This window comes from Lepisma saccharinum, chromosome 14, assembly GCF_977018435.1.
Source record: "Lepisma saccharinum chromosome 14, izLepSacc3.1, whole genome shotgun sequence".
Taxonomy (NCBI): Eukaryota; Metazoa; Arthropoda; class Insecta; order Zygentoma; family Lepismatidae; genus Lepisma; species Lepisma saccharinum.
Window position 1 is genome coordinate 79,663,844 of NC_139242.1, and position 18,088 is coordinate 79,681,931.

Genomic DNA, 18,088 nt, shown 5'->3' on the forward strand with positions numbered 1-18,088 from the left:
CCTAGCAACATATCAGAGAACTAGGAATTCTTTTCGGCTGTCCTAAGCCTGAGGCCAGAGAACCTTCCTTCCTTCACCACCCCCTCCCCTCCACGTGACTCCCGCAGTGAGGTTTCCAGGAAAAGGACACCCACCTGTTTCTTTTAATTCTGGTTTCGGAGGCTAAAATTTCTCCACTGGCAAAGCAATTCGCATTTCACTGCTTGCTGGCTGACTCTTGCATGGAGCGAGACGAGTGGCAGGCTCCAGAGACAGAACCTTCATCACTGAAGTTTTGATTGAATAAATTTGGTTGATTACAGTGGCTACTATAATTATGTTGAATTTTCTTGTTGAGGTTGGAATTTTATCAATTGAGAGTAAAGAAGGCGGTAGAGAATATCAGTTGAAAGAATTTTTTTGAAGTTTTTTTTATACAAAATTAATATATAATAATAATGATAATAATAAGGCAAGAATTAGTAACAATTATTATTTCAACTATTAACGAATCGAGTCTCTATTAGAGATGGGCAGGAGCGAAACTACCTGGAAATTAAAGAGGGGAAACGTGGACATGTCTAATAACATATGGAAAAACTGAAAAGGAGAAAGACGGACAAAACAATGTAACAAAATGTACAGTAGTAACAAAGATGTCAGGAAACAATAGTAAAATATTGAACTTACACTTTGATGAAGTAGTTTTGTTTGTTATGATCTGAATTAATTCCCTTTGCACAGTTCTCATCGTTGGAGTTCACAGCAGCTTTAATCGGCCAAGATTGATTGATTTTGTTTATTTTACTTCGCCTTTCTGCCACTCTTGGCTAATGATGATATGATGTAATCGATGAAGAGACGCTCACGAAGGACACTTATGCCCAGACCGGATTCGAACCCGGGACCACTGGCGTCGTAGCGAAATGAGATAAATACTCCACCACGGGGCCGGCTAATCGGCCAAGGGTGGGGACAAACTCTCAGTGATGATGGGAATCCCCTGTGGAAACATATGACCAGTTCATGCATCACATTAGTTGCTCTCTCCTATTATGATTTTTCCCAATGTTAATTGATTGCTTCCCAAGTGAAATTTCAGTCCAACTACTTATAGTATGATCTTCAAGATCAGCACTATACGTGTTACAAAGTACTCTTAAAAAAATCCCAGTGAATTGGTCAAAATAAAGTGACAGAATTTCGAGGAGAGGCCGAGCCTCTGTGGACTCACACTTGGCTACGCCAATATACGTAAGTAAACCCGTGGTGCTACAGCCTCCGAGGGCCAGAGCCCACCTACCGACTGTAGGCCTCACTTCCAGTCCAACCAGTTATGTGCGGTCAGCACGACGAACCCCTAATCTTTGTTGTAGGTTTCCGTGACTCATTCATAGCTTCCCAATCTCCTCACGATGGTGGGTGGCAACCGGTCCTATTCACAGGCCGAAATCTCAGGAGAAAAGCTGATACGTTTCCCCTAAGAGACTCGAACCTCCGCGCGTCCCGTAGACGGAGCTCAAACCATGATGCATCGGACCATACAGTCACGATGCAGAACAGCACTCCCGTAGCCAGAATTTTATTTCAGGGGGAAGGCTCATCCCTTATCAGCAGCTGCCATCTAAGGGCGAAAAAGTGGGGAATAGAACCCCTGAAAATGAATTTCTCAGTATATTACAAGTTATTGTACAAGATGTTTAATGTAAGTAAAATTAATTACCGCTATACCCTATTTTAATTACATATTTGTAGGATTTCGGAACGGTCTTCAGCCTCACCCCCCCCCCCCCGGTCACGTGCCTGCGGGAGAAAATATACATAAGTGCTGATCCCTTATTCTGATTGGCGTTTTAAGAATAGAATATCCTTCAGAGCATCTCTAAGACATGGTCTTTTAAAAATCAGTTCTAGAGAAGAAACCTTGTCCAATTCACGTTTTCAACTTGTTTCCTTGTGTAGTTTATAAAGAAGAGAAAAGTTATCACAATTGGTAATCTGCTGGACAAGATCAGCGTCGAATATGTAATTGAAACAAAAATTTTAATGTTCGTACCACGATGGTTTTACTGACTGAAAAAGTTTGTTTCATAATTTTGATTGAGCAGAGGGGGCTCTCTCACTGCACCAATCGCCGTCAACCCTATGATAATCGTTTGAGTATCTTGAGTTTCTGTTTTAAGTCTACTTTATATACAGATAGACTAATCGGGACTGGATCTATATTTATAGTGGGATTGAACTAACTATTAGGCGTCCACCGGATACCAAACTCAGGACATTTTAAATTACAAGGGTGACCTTTACCATTATGCTATAGGGGATGCAAAATATATCTGAAACTAAGAAGAAATTTTGAATGCAATGTAGAACGAAGGAGGCACCGTTCACATTGAAGGGGAAGACGCCAGGAAATCCTCCCTCGACTTTCCTAACCTGTACATCTCTAATTTGATTCTCAGCGAAGGCAAGAATTTTATCCAATATTTTATATCACTTTTGTTATTGTTAATGAAGAATTCGAAGTAATAATTTGTCTTTAAATCTCAAGTTAGCAAGTCAGCCAAAATTATGTTTTTATACTAAATTTTACATTAATTGAAGATTTGCAAAGAAACAGTAAACCTTTTTGTTGGTTGATTGATTAAGTGTTTTAAGTCCACTTTACGCACAGTAAGGCTAAGCGGGACTGCACCTACAGTTTAAAGTTGAATCCGAACCACTATGTGCCTCCACCGGGTATCGAACCTGGAACCCCTTGATAACAAGGCGACGACGCTACCACTGCACCATCGGAGAGGCCAGTGTAAACCTTTTCGTCATCGTTCCACTCCAAAAACAGACGTTTCTGTAAGAGCCACATCAAGTTTGTTTGGAAGTAGTGATTGACAAAGAATTTTTTTTTTATTTCCTAAACAGTATACAAGATATGGTTACATAGAACGATTATTATTTTTTTTTTTTATGTAAACGGATAAAAGTAGTCAAGCTACTTTCGGAGGTATGTGCTTATGCCCTGGTACCTGAAAATTAACCCAGGGCGTCAGTTCCGTGAATTTTTTACGGATTCCCCCGCTTTTCTTTGATTCATCCTTGATTTCCATTATTTTTTTTAATTACAATAATTCACTGTGACATTGGCAAGAACGTCCCAGTGTGAAGAACCAAATTTGTTCGGTTTTCCTGAACAAAGTTGGTTTCACATCATTCTACAAGGTAAGAAGATTAAGATAAAGGTTAGAAATAGTAGGAAGTAAATAAGTGTTAGTGTTTAACATTAATATTATTTATGATCACAGATACGAAATTACATAAGTGTGTAATTGGGTGGGTAATGTTTTCTTAGGATAAGTTTTATTGTGTGTCGTGTGCATTAGTGTTGATGGATGAGATGAGGAATGGACATTAACACGATTCTATGAATGTTAAGCAGGGTCTATGTTCTAGTATGTTATGTTTGAGATAGTGAGAGTATTATTGGCTTTGAGATGTACGTATTAATAGTAGGAAGAGATATGAAAGAACGAGTGGTACCTGATGCAAGGAGACTTGCGGGAGACCAGCAAGAGTTGGTCGGACTGGGATGAACATCGGTACGACGGTTGGTACCCGGGACATCATCAGGAAGGGAAGAAGTAGGGAGGGATTTCCTGGGAAGTATCGGGTACATTAGTACGTTCGGTAGTGGAAATATAGAGAATTGTCAAGAATCAGTGAGAGAAGTTTGCAGTGTGTTTAGTAACGAGAATAAATAAGGGGGTGTAAGATTACAATTTAAGAAAGAAACGAAAAAGAAGAATCTTGGTTAAATTCGGTTGGTTCCTAGGTCGAGTCCTTGCAGTGTTATCCTTTGCCTTTCTCCGGGGAGACGTAACCTTTTTTCGTTTTGGCGTATCACTGTCTTCTGTATTAGTGTCTCCTTCTTGATGTTCCTGTGGGAGGTTCTGCTTCATTATCCTCTTGGTGATCTTAGTCCTAAGGAGGGATGTCCTGTTGTTGAGTTTGTCGAAGGTGGATTCTTTGTGATCTTCTGGGGGGTATATTACATTCCGGAGGTAGGGGTTGAATGGGGAGGTGAGTGATGCCGGATTTGAAGAGGGAATGTTCCTCTTTCGACACCAGGTTTGTTAAGTCGTTTAGTGACGTAAAGTGCTCGGGATTTCTTATTAACTGGTACGTGTTGAAGTTTGGTAGCTTTTGTCTTAAATCTTCGATTTGTTTGTTTGATGTCTGGCAAAAGAAGGCTTTATGTTCCGGTGTGTCCGTCTCGGTTTTACATTTCAGGCATTTATCAGTCTGTCTGAGGTTGTGCTTATTTAGGTGTTGACCGTAGGGACCGTGTCCCGTTAGGAAATGTATGAGACCTCTCGTGGGATGGAAATGGTCCATCGAAAGTCGTTCTTTTATGTTTGGAAGGAAGCTGTGAAGTCTCCTTCCTTGCGTGGCTTGTGTCCATTCCTGTTGCCAGACGCTAAACAAGTGGTTGTAAATTTCTGGTACCGTGGCAGGGCGTATTCCAATTAGTTTATAGATTTCGTCCTCTTGTCCATTTCTAAAGTAATACTTTGATGCTCTAGTTTTAATAACGATTTCAATAGGCTGTAGGCCCGCAATCATGAGAAGAGCCGGGGTTGAGGTTGTTCTGAATGCAGCCGTTAGGCGAAGTATCACTTTGCGTTGTGAAGATCTCAATCTGTTTTTAATGTACTGTTTACTGGTTTCCATGGCCCACAGGGGCGAGCCATAGGAAATAATAGAATTATATATGGTAATGAGATATGTTTTTATGTGTGATAGTGGAAGGTTGTAGTTTGCTGAACTCAATGTGGCTAGACTGTTTATAGTTGTTTCGGCCTGGGTTGTTGCCAGGGCTATGTGTCTGTTAAAAAACATCTTCTCTTGAAGAGTAATGCCAAGGTATTTAGCTTCTCTTACTCTTTTTAAATTTCTTTCTCTGAGTTTGATTTGAGGGTTTCTTTGTAACTTCCCCTTAAGGATAATATAATGAGTCTTTTCCGAAGCTATTTTGAGTTTAGCATGATCACACCAATTGGATAACATATTGATTGCAGTGGATGCTTTATCTTCGATTTCCCTTCTTGAGTTACCGGAAGTGAGCATGATAATGTCATCCGCATAAGCTATGATCTGGTCTATGTCTGGATGGTCTTGTAGTTTCATAAGCGCAGGCTCCAAGTTAGTATTCCAAAGCTCGGGTCCCAGAATGGAACCCTGAGGACAACCTTTTGACGTGATCTTACTCATTTGTAGATCCGGATATTTGATGCTAATTTTTCTGTTAGAGAAATAACTTTTCAGAAGTAGGAAGAGTGTACCTGGGCAGTTCATATTTTTAAGTGTTTGAAAAAGGCTGGGCCACCACAAGTTGTCAAATGCCCCGGCGATGTCCACCATGATTCCAACCATGTACTTGTTTGGAGTGTTTTGTGTTGTAGACGATAGCAGGCGTAATGCATCGTCAGTGCATTTACCTTTCGTGAACCCAAATTGTATCCCTGATATGGGTTTGAGCAGGCGAAATTCTTTGAGTCTTTTTAGGATAAGTTTCTCGAAGAGTTTTCCCAAAACGTTGAGAAGGCATATTGGTCTGTATGAATTGACCCTGGTTTCATCTTTATTTGGATGTTTCTTGATGATTATTAAGTTCGCTTCCTTCCAGGTTTCTGGGAATATCTTCTGAACAAGGCACTCATTAAATAGTTGAGTAATGTAAGGCGTAAGTACTGGGGTGATTTCTTGTATTATTTCCACAGGAATTCCGTCTGGTCCCGGGGACTTCTTCATTTTCATGCTGCTTATTTCGTTTTCTACTTCCTGGGTAGTGAAAGGTAATATTGGTGATTCTGGATATGGCTGGTGATAGATTTTTCTTGTATCCTTATTTTCCTCGCTGTCGTTTTCAGGTTTGTCGTCTGGTATGAGATTCTTCATTAAGAAGTTGATGGTTTCTTCCAAGTCCTTTGTCATATTCGTGTTGTTCTCGTCATTAATTAAGGTGGAAATGGTTTGCGGTTTTTTTATTTTGCCGGTAGCGATTTTATACGGGGTGCCCCATTTATTTAATTCCAGACGTTTTTCGATGAAGATATTCCATTGTTGTGTCTTATAATTTAGTAGCTCGGTTTCGTATTGCTTTTTTTTGGCACGGTAAATCTGGAGGTTGGCATTTCTGTATTGTGCGATGATGGATTTTTGATATAGTTTCCTGGCTTTTTGCATTTGTTTCTTAAGGTTGGTTAATTTATTTGGCCATGGCTTCCTCTTCATTTTCCTTTGGTTATTTCTGGGTGATGAATTTTCAATTGCTTGTCTGATGTTTGCAGAGAGTTCCTCTGCGAGCGTGTTGAGTGATTTTTGTTGGTCCAATTGTTCAGGGATAATGAGCTTTTCTAGGAATTTTTGATGATCGATTTTTCTCCAGTTCAATATGTTCTCCTGGTTTGTCTGTTCAAGCTGATGTTGCCTGTAGATTAAGTCGAATAGTATTAAGTTGTGGTCGCTTGTTGTGGCGAGATCTATAACTTTCCAGTTTTGGACATCGCCCAAGGCCCTTGCATTCGTGAGTGTTAGATCAATGTTGCTTGAGGCGCCCGCCCTTCCCCTGTAGGTGGGGGGATTATCTGGCTGATTTTCGAGTTGTAGGTTGTGCTCAGAAATGAATTCCTCCATGGCTACCCCCTTGGTGTCGGTTTCTTGGCTGTACCACCACGGAGAGGAGGAGTTCGTGTCAGCTGTGATTATGATCTTGTAGTTTTTGTACGCATTGCAGATCAGATCGATTTTTTCCAAATATGGGTCTATGTCATGGCTGAATTGAAAATAACTATTTATTAGGATCCAAGAACCATGCTCGGAAGATATTTGAGCGCAATTTATGTGTGTGTCACAAAATTGTGCTATTTTGGTGATTGTTAGATTTCTGTTTAGGTTAATTATTGCTGCCATGGTTTGATTGCGGTCCTGAATTGTGTGAACGTTGAGTGGAATGTAGGGAATTTTGTTTTTGGATGTGTATGGTTCTTGCATGAGAATTATGTCAATGTATTGCTCTTTGCAGTAATTGATTGTTTCAAGTGTTGCAAGCTTGCTTCTTCTGGTGTTGATCTGTGCAACGCGTATCTTGTCGTTATCTATGAGTGCCGTACTAATTGGTGGCATCGGGGCCATTCGTTTGTAGCTATGAACTCCATTCTCCCGTGTGCCCTTACAAAGTCCGCGTAAACATCGTCAAGTACCAGGGACTCTCCGCGACGTCCGAAAGCTGTCTCGGTTAGCCGGAGCAGCTCCTCTGTGTCGGTAGGAAGGTTGTAAGTTTTTAACGTTATCCTGTCCACTGCTTCTGGTATGGGGAAGGTAATAGTGTTGCCCTTGCTATGCTTCTTCCTGACTAGTAGTCTCAGTGCAGTAATGAGAATATCTCTCTCTTCTAGGCGTGAAAGTTTGAAGTTGTGTTCGAAGTTTCTATATATTAGGTACGGATCCGAGGGATGGGATGAGTGTTCTGGCGAGGGTGATGGAGGTTCCGAGTCAGTATCGAGATCGGTGTCATATAAGTCAAGTGTGTCTTCTGCAGTGAGTTCAATTTTCTTGAATGTGAGAGGGGTGTGAGATGATGTGTCAGATGTAGGTGTTCGTGTCAGAGCGGGTTTTATTACCTCAATTGGGGCAGAAGGTGTTGGAAAAGGGTCGTTGAGGATGGAATGGGTGTTTGTAGTGAATTTTATATTCTCCGATAGGTTGGACGGTTCAGTAGAGAGGTCGAGAAGGGTTGGGGGATTGAAGTATGTGCTATATGGGTACATGAAGGGGGGAGCTTCTGGGTTTAGCGTGGAAGAGTTTACTAAATCGATTGCTTTTTTTAGTCGGTATGCTGCCGCTCTTTTAGCGTTTCTTTTTCTTCTACTTGGTGGATTTCTTTTCCGTTTTGTTTTAGGGGTGTTCTCCATAGTCTGTCTTGTCCACTAGTCTTTGCCACATGAGGGTGTATGTTGGGCAGTCTTTGTTGTCTTTACTATTGCATGTTTTGTTCCTGTTTTTACATGGAATGCATGTTTTCGGTTGGTTTTTTTTATCACAGTGTTGGCGTTCATGATTCTCATTTCCACAATGGGTGCACAAGGGTTTGTTTTTGCAGTATTTTACTACGTGGCCCAGATCTCCACATTTCAGGCAACGTGCAACCACGATATAATCTTTGATGAAAAGAGATAGGAACGGTAAATATATGTTTTCTGTGCGAAGAAGGATTTTTCTAATTTTACTTGTGGTTTGTACAACTAGATGTACTGTGTTGCTGTTACGGGGTCCTGTTTTAAATCTCACATTGAAATCATTTGTGTATTCTTCATATGGAATTGATTCTTGGAGATTAAGGCTGTAAAATTCTGTGTAAAATTCCTCTGGGTCTTTATTGGCCGGAACGTCATATATGATCAGAAGTGGATCCTTTTTCGAGGGTTTTCTACTTTGATGTTGTGTTTAGGAAGATCTTTATTATTAATTAATTTCTCGGCTCCTTCTCTGGAAGCTGTTTCCACTATCACCATTTGATTTGTGGTTCTTATGCTTTTGATTTTGATATTTTCCCTCACTGGATTTACTGTGGTGGTCAAGATTTCCTGTATCTTCTTAGCACTCATTTTCCTATCTTTGTCGGACATAAAGACAGTGTGCTTTACGGTAGATGTGGCTTTCTGTATTTGTTGTTGTTTGTCGTTTTTTTTTGTTGATACAACCTGGGAGTATAATACGTCTTCTCTAGGGGTTGCAGATTGGACATGGTGATTTCTATCTTGAAGGATTTTATTTACGGCGTTGAGTGATTTGTTCTCCGACACTGTTTCTTCATGTACTTGTTCTAATTTGCTCATCAGTTCTAAGAGGATGGATTTTCTTTCTTCTGATATGTTTTTATCTTTAGCGACGAGGGTAGTAATTTCTAATACCAGTTTTCTGTGCATCTCTAGCTTGATAGTCTGAGAAACGGGAACACTGTCTATTGAAGATACGCCAGTCGCATTGGAGTTTGATGTCTGAACGTTGGTGCCTGGTGTCTGGGAGGAAGGGGTGGCTGAGGGGCTGAAGGGGTTTGCAGGTGACGGGTTGAATGACTTTTTCCAGTGGTCCTGGGGCTGTTGTAGGGGCGAATCAGGCTTCCTTTTTGTCAGAGGTGAAGGTGGGGGGGAATGACGGACAGGGCCACCCTGTTCGAAACCAAAGTGAGTGTTTTGCTTGGGGGTAGAATTTTTGTTTTTGGGTGTGGCGCCACCGGTAGGAGCCATGAGGAACACCAACAGTAGTCCAAGTTGTGCGCACTGATGAAATCTGGATTAAAGAAGCCAATAGACGGAGAGCGGCCGTTAACTGCAATCGCACGGTCGCAAACACAGGTTGCCCGGTGCTACGAGAACTCACGCGTATTGTATAGTATTGGAATGGACTTCATACTCTCGAGTGACGTCACGCTATGTGAATGTCCTTTGTAACAGCTGAGTGAGTGAGAATGACGTCGCGCCCCGGCAATGCACAGACCCCTCTAGCCGAGAATTACGCCGTGTCGTGGCAGTTGTATTTGTCAAATAAAACTGGAACTACTGTATTGAATTCGGTTCTGGGGGTCTCAGAATGTCAATCAGGCTTCTCATAAAACTACTATGTTTATTAACCAAGCTAACTGAGTTCGGGTTGTCTGTGTCTGGTTGTTATTTATACCACTGACATCCGTTAGGCTTAACTGACGTGGCTCCGTAAGGATAGCATGGGGATGTTTGTTTCGCAACAGTTATTTTGCTTAAGGGTGAATTCACTTTTAGTTTATTTTCAGATCAAGATTGGTCCTTCTTACGTGAGCGTTTGGGGGTGAGCAAAGCAAACTACTCCTTGGGTGAGCTGCAGGGGGTGTCTTTTGCGTTCATCTGCGGGCAACAGTATTCTCCATAAGAAATATATGGAGAGTCCACACGATTACTATTTTGGCAGTGTTTGAGAAAGTACTTACCGGAACAGATTGTGGGGGTGTCCTGCGACCCAAGGCACACCTTACACTACCGCATGCTCCCTCACTTACACTAACACTCACTAATTACCACATATTTTGTCGATTTTTTACGGAGCACTTTTACGCATGAAGAAGTCTGCTTGGCACACGCACACGAAAGAAAGAAAGAAAAAAAAAAAGTAGTTATGTTCTATGACACACACACACACACGCATAAATCTCCTCAACAGGTACTATAGACCAGCAATGTCAAACTCAATTCGTGAGTATGGCCGCATAACGATAATGTCAAAACTATCCGGGCCACATATCTAGAACCCCAACACCTTAAAATCCAGAACTAAGTGGTTCGACCCAATGGGGTCGGGGAGGGGGGGATTCCAGTGATTATTATTGCAGCATCGATATGTAAATTATATAGACCTCCAAACATATTTTTTCATGGTTATAGTATTTTACATGTTAGTTTCGAGTATAAATTGGTTACAATTGTAACTATTTGTGTGCAATTATAGTTTCGTTTCGCACAGATTTCACTGTTTTTTTTTAACAAGCTTCTCATAAGTCTGCAATAAGTTTTTTGTTAGCATGAAACTCTTAATGTAGACAACAAATGTTTTGTCAGTCATTCTTGATCATTCGGCTGTTTCATTAATTTTCATTATGGAAAACAACTTTTCACCAAGACAAGTGCAACCAAAATTAATAAAATTTTTACAGCAAAATAGCTTATTCGAGGGTACTGCTATGGGAGATATAAGAAAAATCAAGGATAGCCCACCTCGCGATATTTATTTTTCAATACGAGTTGCACTGCAATTAAATAAGTTCCATTCGAAGTCAGGACTTGCACACGCACCATCTTCAAGAAAAGGGAGCAGAGCAGAACAAGATTATTGCCCTTCGCACCCCCTGAAGTCTTGAAACCTGTTTCCAACTTCATCACGTAGTATTTTTACTTTGGACAAATATTCCTGTCATTCCTGGTATTCCTGAGAAGTTGGGAAGGACAAATTATAACTTTATTAAAAAGTTTTAATATAACGGAAGACTGTAACTTTGCAAAATGGCCTCCACTTCCTTCAAAATATCAGCTCTTGTGTCACGGGGAGGAATCATTCAAGTAGTTTTACTGTCATATCGAGATAAGAATCGCATCCACGAGTGAAGGGAGCTAACCGAGCTAGCTCACAGACGTCCGTAATTTCGCATATTGTGAGCAAAAAGTCAACAACACGAACAATTTTCACTTTCAATTGTTCGTTGACTAAGTAATAAATCCTCTCCTCAACTGTATTTCTGATTTTTTTTATTAGCGTTGCTTTTCTGCCACGTTTGGCTAATGGCGACGATGAGGATGAGTAATGATATGATGAAATTGATGAAGGGACACATACAAAGAAAACTCATGCTCAGGCCAGGATTCGAACCCGCAACTTCTGGTGTCGCGACGGGTTGTGCTAACCACTCCGCCACAGATTATGGCAAATTTATTTCGTGATAAAGAAATATTTCTGAATGAATTTACTTTATCAGGGTACAAAATTTCTACGCTTTTCAGTATTCACTTCACAACAAAAGTAAGCATTTCACTTGAAAAATCTGCATTCCTCTTCTATAGTCCTTTTCTTACTCCCACGAAGTATGGGCAGCCATATGGTTCTCTGAAACTTTTACATAAACTGGCTTTTCTTCCAGGTAAATCATTGAAAATCAAGAAACAGACTCATAGGCGACAGAAAGTATGCACGCTGCCCTCCCCCAGCTGGCAAGATATTTTCGTACTTCAGAAGTAACCTGTCAATCAGCTTGCTTAGTTGACACAACACCTACTCTATAATGGAATGTATATACCTGTGTAGGGAAAATTGGTGAATGTGTTGAAGTTTGGATGAGTCTGGTCTTGTATCACGAGAAAAGAGGAAACGGGATAACTACAAATGTATAGATAATTTCAAGCATGAAGTGTTAAGTGGGGCCAAGGTGGGCCGCATTAACGAATGCTGGGGCTCACATGCGGCCCGCAAGTTTGACTGGACGAAATATCAGGAGAAAAGTTGTCACGCTCATCCACGAGACTCGAACCTGCGTGCGTCCCATAGCTAGAGCCCAAAGCATGACGCCTTAGACCCTACGGTCACGATGCAGAACAGCATCTAATGGCGAAAAAGTGGGGAACACCTGAAGATGAGTTTTTGTTTCCTAATTTTGATTTGGCAAAGGGGGCTCTCTCACAGCACCAAGCGCCGTCAACCCTATGCCGGTCATTTGAGTATCTTGAGTTTGAGTTTCTGTAAGTCTACTTTATGTATAGATAGGCTAATCGGGACTGGACCTACATTTATAGTGGGATTGAACTATTGGGCGTTCACCAGGTAACAAACTCGGGACCTTTTCACATTTTGAGGCTCATCTTTACCATTACGTTATAGGGGAGGCAAAATATATCCGAAACTAAGAAGACATTTTGAATGGACATGTAGAATGTAGGAGGCAGGGTTCGTGCTGAATAGGAAGAAGACAGGGAATTCTCACTCCCCTATCCTAACCTGTACATCTCTAATGTAATTCTCAACCAACCCAAGAATCTTGTCCTTCTACATTTTATGTCGCTTTTGTTATTGATAATGAAGAATTCAAATTAATAATTTGTCAGCAAGTCAGCCAAAATTATGTTTTTATACTAAATTTTACATTAATTGAAGATTTGCAAAGAAACAGTAGACCTTTTCATGATCCTTCCACTCCAAAATCAAATGTTTTGTAAGTCACATCAAGTTTATGATTGGAAGTAGTGAAGTTCTAGGAACCACACAGACACACACACATATGTAAGCAACAACAATAATAGGCTATTGTAATTTGGAGAGGATGTGATTTGTGAGCGGAACAAGCATGGGAATTTAACGAAGTTCCTTTGCGAATCATCAATTATGTGTGTGTGTGTGTACACGTATTTCCTATCTGCACCGTTGACTCACAAAGTACTACATGTGAGGTAAAACTATCCCCGCCTTTTCTACATTTTATTCAAATCGAACACGAGGCACGTATCTAGATATATATTTTGGAGCGGCGTCCTAACGTAATGTCTCAAAATAATAATATTAATAATGTTAAATTAAAATAAGTATAATTATATTAAATTAATTAATATATTTTTATAAGATGAATAGGTAAGAAGGCGGTATAACAACAGTGATACAGTATAACATCACGTATTCATTATCTAGCTTACGTGTAGTTAAGGTCGGCAAAATTTGTAAAAAAAAAAACTGCCCTGGCAAGGAAATTAATGTCAAATAGATAAAGAATATAATATTTATTGAGTATGAAAAAATGATGTTAGATACAGTTGACGAAAGTAAAATTTCTGGTAATATTTTGCATGTTATTATAAGTAGTAATAATTGTTGCATAAATCTTCTTTGGTACTGTCATTCAAAGTCGTATTACTTTCCAATATTTTTGCGGAAATAAACAAATTGCGATTATACAACAACCTTATTTTCATTACTTAATTGAAGTTTTATGATCTCGTTATTTTTTTTTACTTTCATTTTTGTACTTGGTAAGTCTTTCGGGGGGAGGTTGGGACACCTGGACTTTCCTAAATACGTCCTTCGCGGTAGGATCGAGATAAAGTTACTGTGTCACTGGTTCCAATTCACAGTAAATATGCTCTGCTTCTCTACAATCAAACATACACACATTCATGGCCTTCCTATTTTCTTGGTTTCTTGCCTGGGAAAGAGGCAATAAATCAAGCTGTGACAGCTACGAGACCTTCTGACGACGGGATGGGACCCAGCTGTGCAGAGGATTCAAACGCCCGCGCGAACTAGCCCTCCCGTCAGCCTGGGGCAATTTTCGAACAGAGACATCTAGTGGCCAAGTGGCGAACTATGAAGAATGAAATTCGGCTGAAGCGGCCGTATCTTTCGCCGTCGATAATACATGACATTTTTAAACAATCATTTTGGGCTGTGCAAGTGATTTTTAAAAGAAAAGCCCTCCCTAGCTTAGTCATAGAAGGATTGAGCATTACGTTAGTATGCATCATAATGGCCATTTTCGTTGGTGCTACCCACAAATCCTATAACCATTCTGTGCTTATTTACGTATTTCCTTATGGGAAATTGAAAAAAATAATGGAATTTGTGCACATTTAACGAACTGAAATTGCATAAAAGTGTCATGTACTCAAAGTTTCATAAAGCATGTTCACATCTACTGCGTGTTTTCCGGCAAATTTTTGTCCTAAGACGTTATATTCAACAAAATGCAAAAAAGCCCATGTTAAATTTAAGAGCTTTCTACGGCGACCTTCGCCAAACTCCACCTCCCTCTTAAAGGTGAAAGCGAATCTTTTAATGTTACGAAATTTTTACATTCTTTACATTTGTACATATACCCATATATTTTTTTCTTTTTTAAAGACCCGTCATAATCATAATCAGGATAATTATCTTCTATACATTTACGTTTTATAAATACATTATTTGGTGAGCATTTTTTACACCCATGTACGTAACTGTTATTGTCTATTCTTCTTACACAGATTCCACCTTTGCCTTTTTGCCACTGCATGTAACACAGATGAGTTTTTGTTTTAACTTCTTTTTTACAATTTACACAAATTTCGTATCCACATTTATGCTCTTCATTTCTCTTGCATATTTTATTGCATTGTAAACATTTGTAAACAGTTACACATAAAGATAAAAAAGGTAAAGTGTTCCCCTGTGCATGGCACCACGCCATGAAGGCGTATAGGGGGTGTGGGGGTAACGCCCCACACTTTCTTGATTCGGTCGTGACTGGAGGTGATGTGATCAGCATCACGCCCTGACCGCCTTTACCCCCCAGGGTTTCCCCCAGGTACCCATGTTATTCGACGCTGGGTAGGCGCCGGGGCCGCTTCCACCGTTAGAAAAGTTCCCGGATTTGAACCGGCCGGGGATCGAACCCGGGACCTTTAGCATGGTAGTCAGACGCGTTACCGACTTTTTATTTTTTTTAATTTTTTTATTTCCAATTTAAAGCAAACAAGTACAGTAAATCTTTACAACTCTTACAGGTATGTAATTCAATTATTACATTTAAAAAGTTGGCATAATGTGATTTTCTATAATCTAAAGACATTTGTTCATATTCATGTATTAGAGTTAGTCCGAAGTCCAAATAATTGTAATTTTTTCTCGCAGGAAATAAAAACATTAGGTATTGTGCTATTAGCCACTGAACTGATTTTTGCTTTGTACTTGGGAACAAATGAAACTCTGGTAACATAATGTATTTTTCTGATACTTGGTTAGGTGAAGTGCGACAAATTCTGCTCAGCATTGTTCTTAATTTAGACCAAGCTGTGGCTGCTTTCTTACATTCTGTTAACTTATAGATAATCGAATCTGGAACATGACAATTATAACAATTTGGTGAATTACTGAATTACTTATGACATCTATCTGCCGTTACAATTACCTGTTGAATCACTTTATACCATATAGATAATGCCTTGTTCGTTAGATGTGTCGCTGTTACATTGTTCCATATTTGTTTCCAATTATATTTGGGATTTTCTCTTTCGATTCGGACTGTTATTATATTTGCGTTAAGTTGCTCTCTGTAAATCTGTCTGACAGAAGGGCTGTTATAAGTATGTTGCACAGTTCTATAAAATGTATGAGTAGCGATCTCGGTATAAAACTTTAATTCTCTGGGAATGCTTTGTATGTCCATTGGTGCTGTTAATGGTACATCTTTTAACACTGTAATTATTATTTGTTGTGTAGTGGAGTCAATTGGAGAAAATATCGCTGAAAGACCGCTTTGAATAAATAAAGCTCTTGATTGTATCGCCACACTCTTTAAGTTCATACCTCCCCTCTTTTCTGGGAGATAGAGCTCGCTCATGGCCACTCGGAACACCGAGTCGTGCCAAAGGAATTTCCCAACCTGTTGTTTTACCCTAGCTATTTGCTTCGCTGACAAGGTCAATGTCTTGGATAGGTACCAAAGCTTCGATAAGGCGTAAATATTTACGTATCTCACTCGCGATTTCGCGATATCAATATCCGACTGTGACAAAAAATCGTTTAACGCCGTTAGTTTATTCTGGCTTTGTAATTTGTTAAGGTTTATCGTTGCTAATGTAAATACGTACATTAGGAATGTAAGGATCTTATTTGAGCAATGCATTAATACTTTTTAGTACTTTATGCTTTGCAATTGTTCCACTTTTGACGCTGGGCAGACTCACTCATATCTCTTCGTCACTACCTGAGACAAGAACTGTACGCATTTCTGTATCACTTGGTTTATGTGTCCCTGCCCCTATTAGTTGTAAACTTTTTCCTCTTTTCCTAAAAAAGGGTTCGGTGGAATAGGGTTTTCTCTCTTGGGCTTAAGCTTTACTTCTACTGCTGTACTTACCACGTCATCCTTTTTTTGTTTCTTCGAACGTAAGGTCATGTAGTCTGTAGCATTTTTCCTCGCATCCCTGGCGGATCGTGAGCGGGGTTTTTTGGGGGTAGGTTCTGGAAATTCTGCTTCTGCGAACATCGAACTTGTAGGGATTTGGGGGTCTTGATTCGGGAATTCGAATGGAGTAATTGGAACTATGGATTCGTTCCCACTTACACTTTCACTTGCACTTTCGTGCACACTTTCCTTGTTGCCATCACTTGCATTATCATCTTGCTGATTTAACAGTGGGGGTTTGGGAATCGTAGTACTTGCCTTGGACTCGCTGTCTTCAGTGACTACCATCTGCTCGTGTTGTTCTGTGTGGACCTCTGGTGTAGCCTGTCGGTATGCCGGTACTGGTAGAATGGTTCGGGTGTTCTGTTCTTGAGCATTTGATTCCGTATGAGGGTGAGAAGAACTGGGGAGTGTATTAACCACCGCTGCAGCGTATCCTGCAATACGTTTCGTCCTTGCCGCCCTATACTGGCACTCGTGATGTAAGTGGTCCTGCGCGTTGCAGCGAAATCAGAGTTTGGGTTGCCCTTCATACGTGGTCCAATATCGCTCTTCATTTAACATGATGTAAGATGGCACCGGTTTTTGTAGGATAATGCGTACTAACTTCCTGCCCGTTCTGACTGGATAGGGGAGGGAGGTGGAATAAACTTCATCTCGTACTGTTTGTACTATTCCGTATTTTGACATTTCAGTTGTTATGGCACTGTCTGGTAATTCCATGGGCACTAGATGAATACGAACGATTGTGACAGGTTTGTCCGCTCGGTGTACTGGTATATCATATTCACCCGTTTCGTCTGAGAAAACGAAGCTTCCCGTACTACGTTCTATTATTTCCTTGCAAAATTGTTCGGTGCTTACTTTAACATACACTTGGTGTTTTACGAAGTCTACTTCAATACTCAACACGTCCGCTACGCGCAATTTCACTACATCTCTCATCCATTCATGAATGGCGAGCGTGGTCGGTCTCTGTCGCACTCGGGCGAAGGAAAATTGCAAAGTATTTAACCTTTTGACCGGCATGTCTGAGAAATCACATACGTTCACTGAATGTCACTAATATAGAGCTGCTCGCTCTGTTGTTAGTATAATATTCACCTGTCTGTAGAAACTAAAGTGTGGGGCGTTACCCCCACACCCCCTATACGCCTTCATGGCGTGGTGCTATGCACAGGGGAACACTTTACCTTTTTTTTTGTAGAAACTAATTCCGCGTGTTGATTCTACTCTACTTGACGAATGTTCGGGGAGCGCTCGCTAGACACGTCTGCTCTCTACCTCGCCTCGTCGCGGAGTGTGACTGAGCCACCGCGGCCATACAGTTACACATACTTTCTTTTTGTGTTGCACAAAGCACTCTTGGTTATAGCAATATCTATTACAATCTTTACAATACTTTGCAGATTTGTTACCAAGATGAGTAGGACCGCAACATGTAACACATAATGCTTTGCATTTATGATTTCTGTGTTTATAAGTTGTCTCACATCGATCACAGTAATTTGACAGTCCTAAAAACGCACTCATTTTAGTAATCACGTGAAAATGATTTTCAACTTTGTACAAATAAATAGTTATATCTCGTTTTCTTTTCCTTTGTAT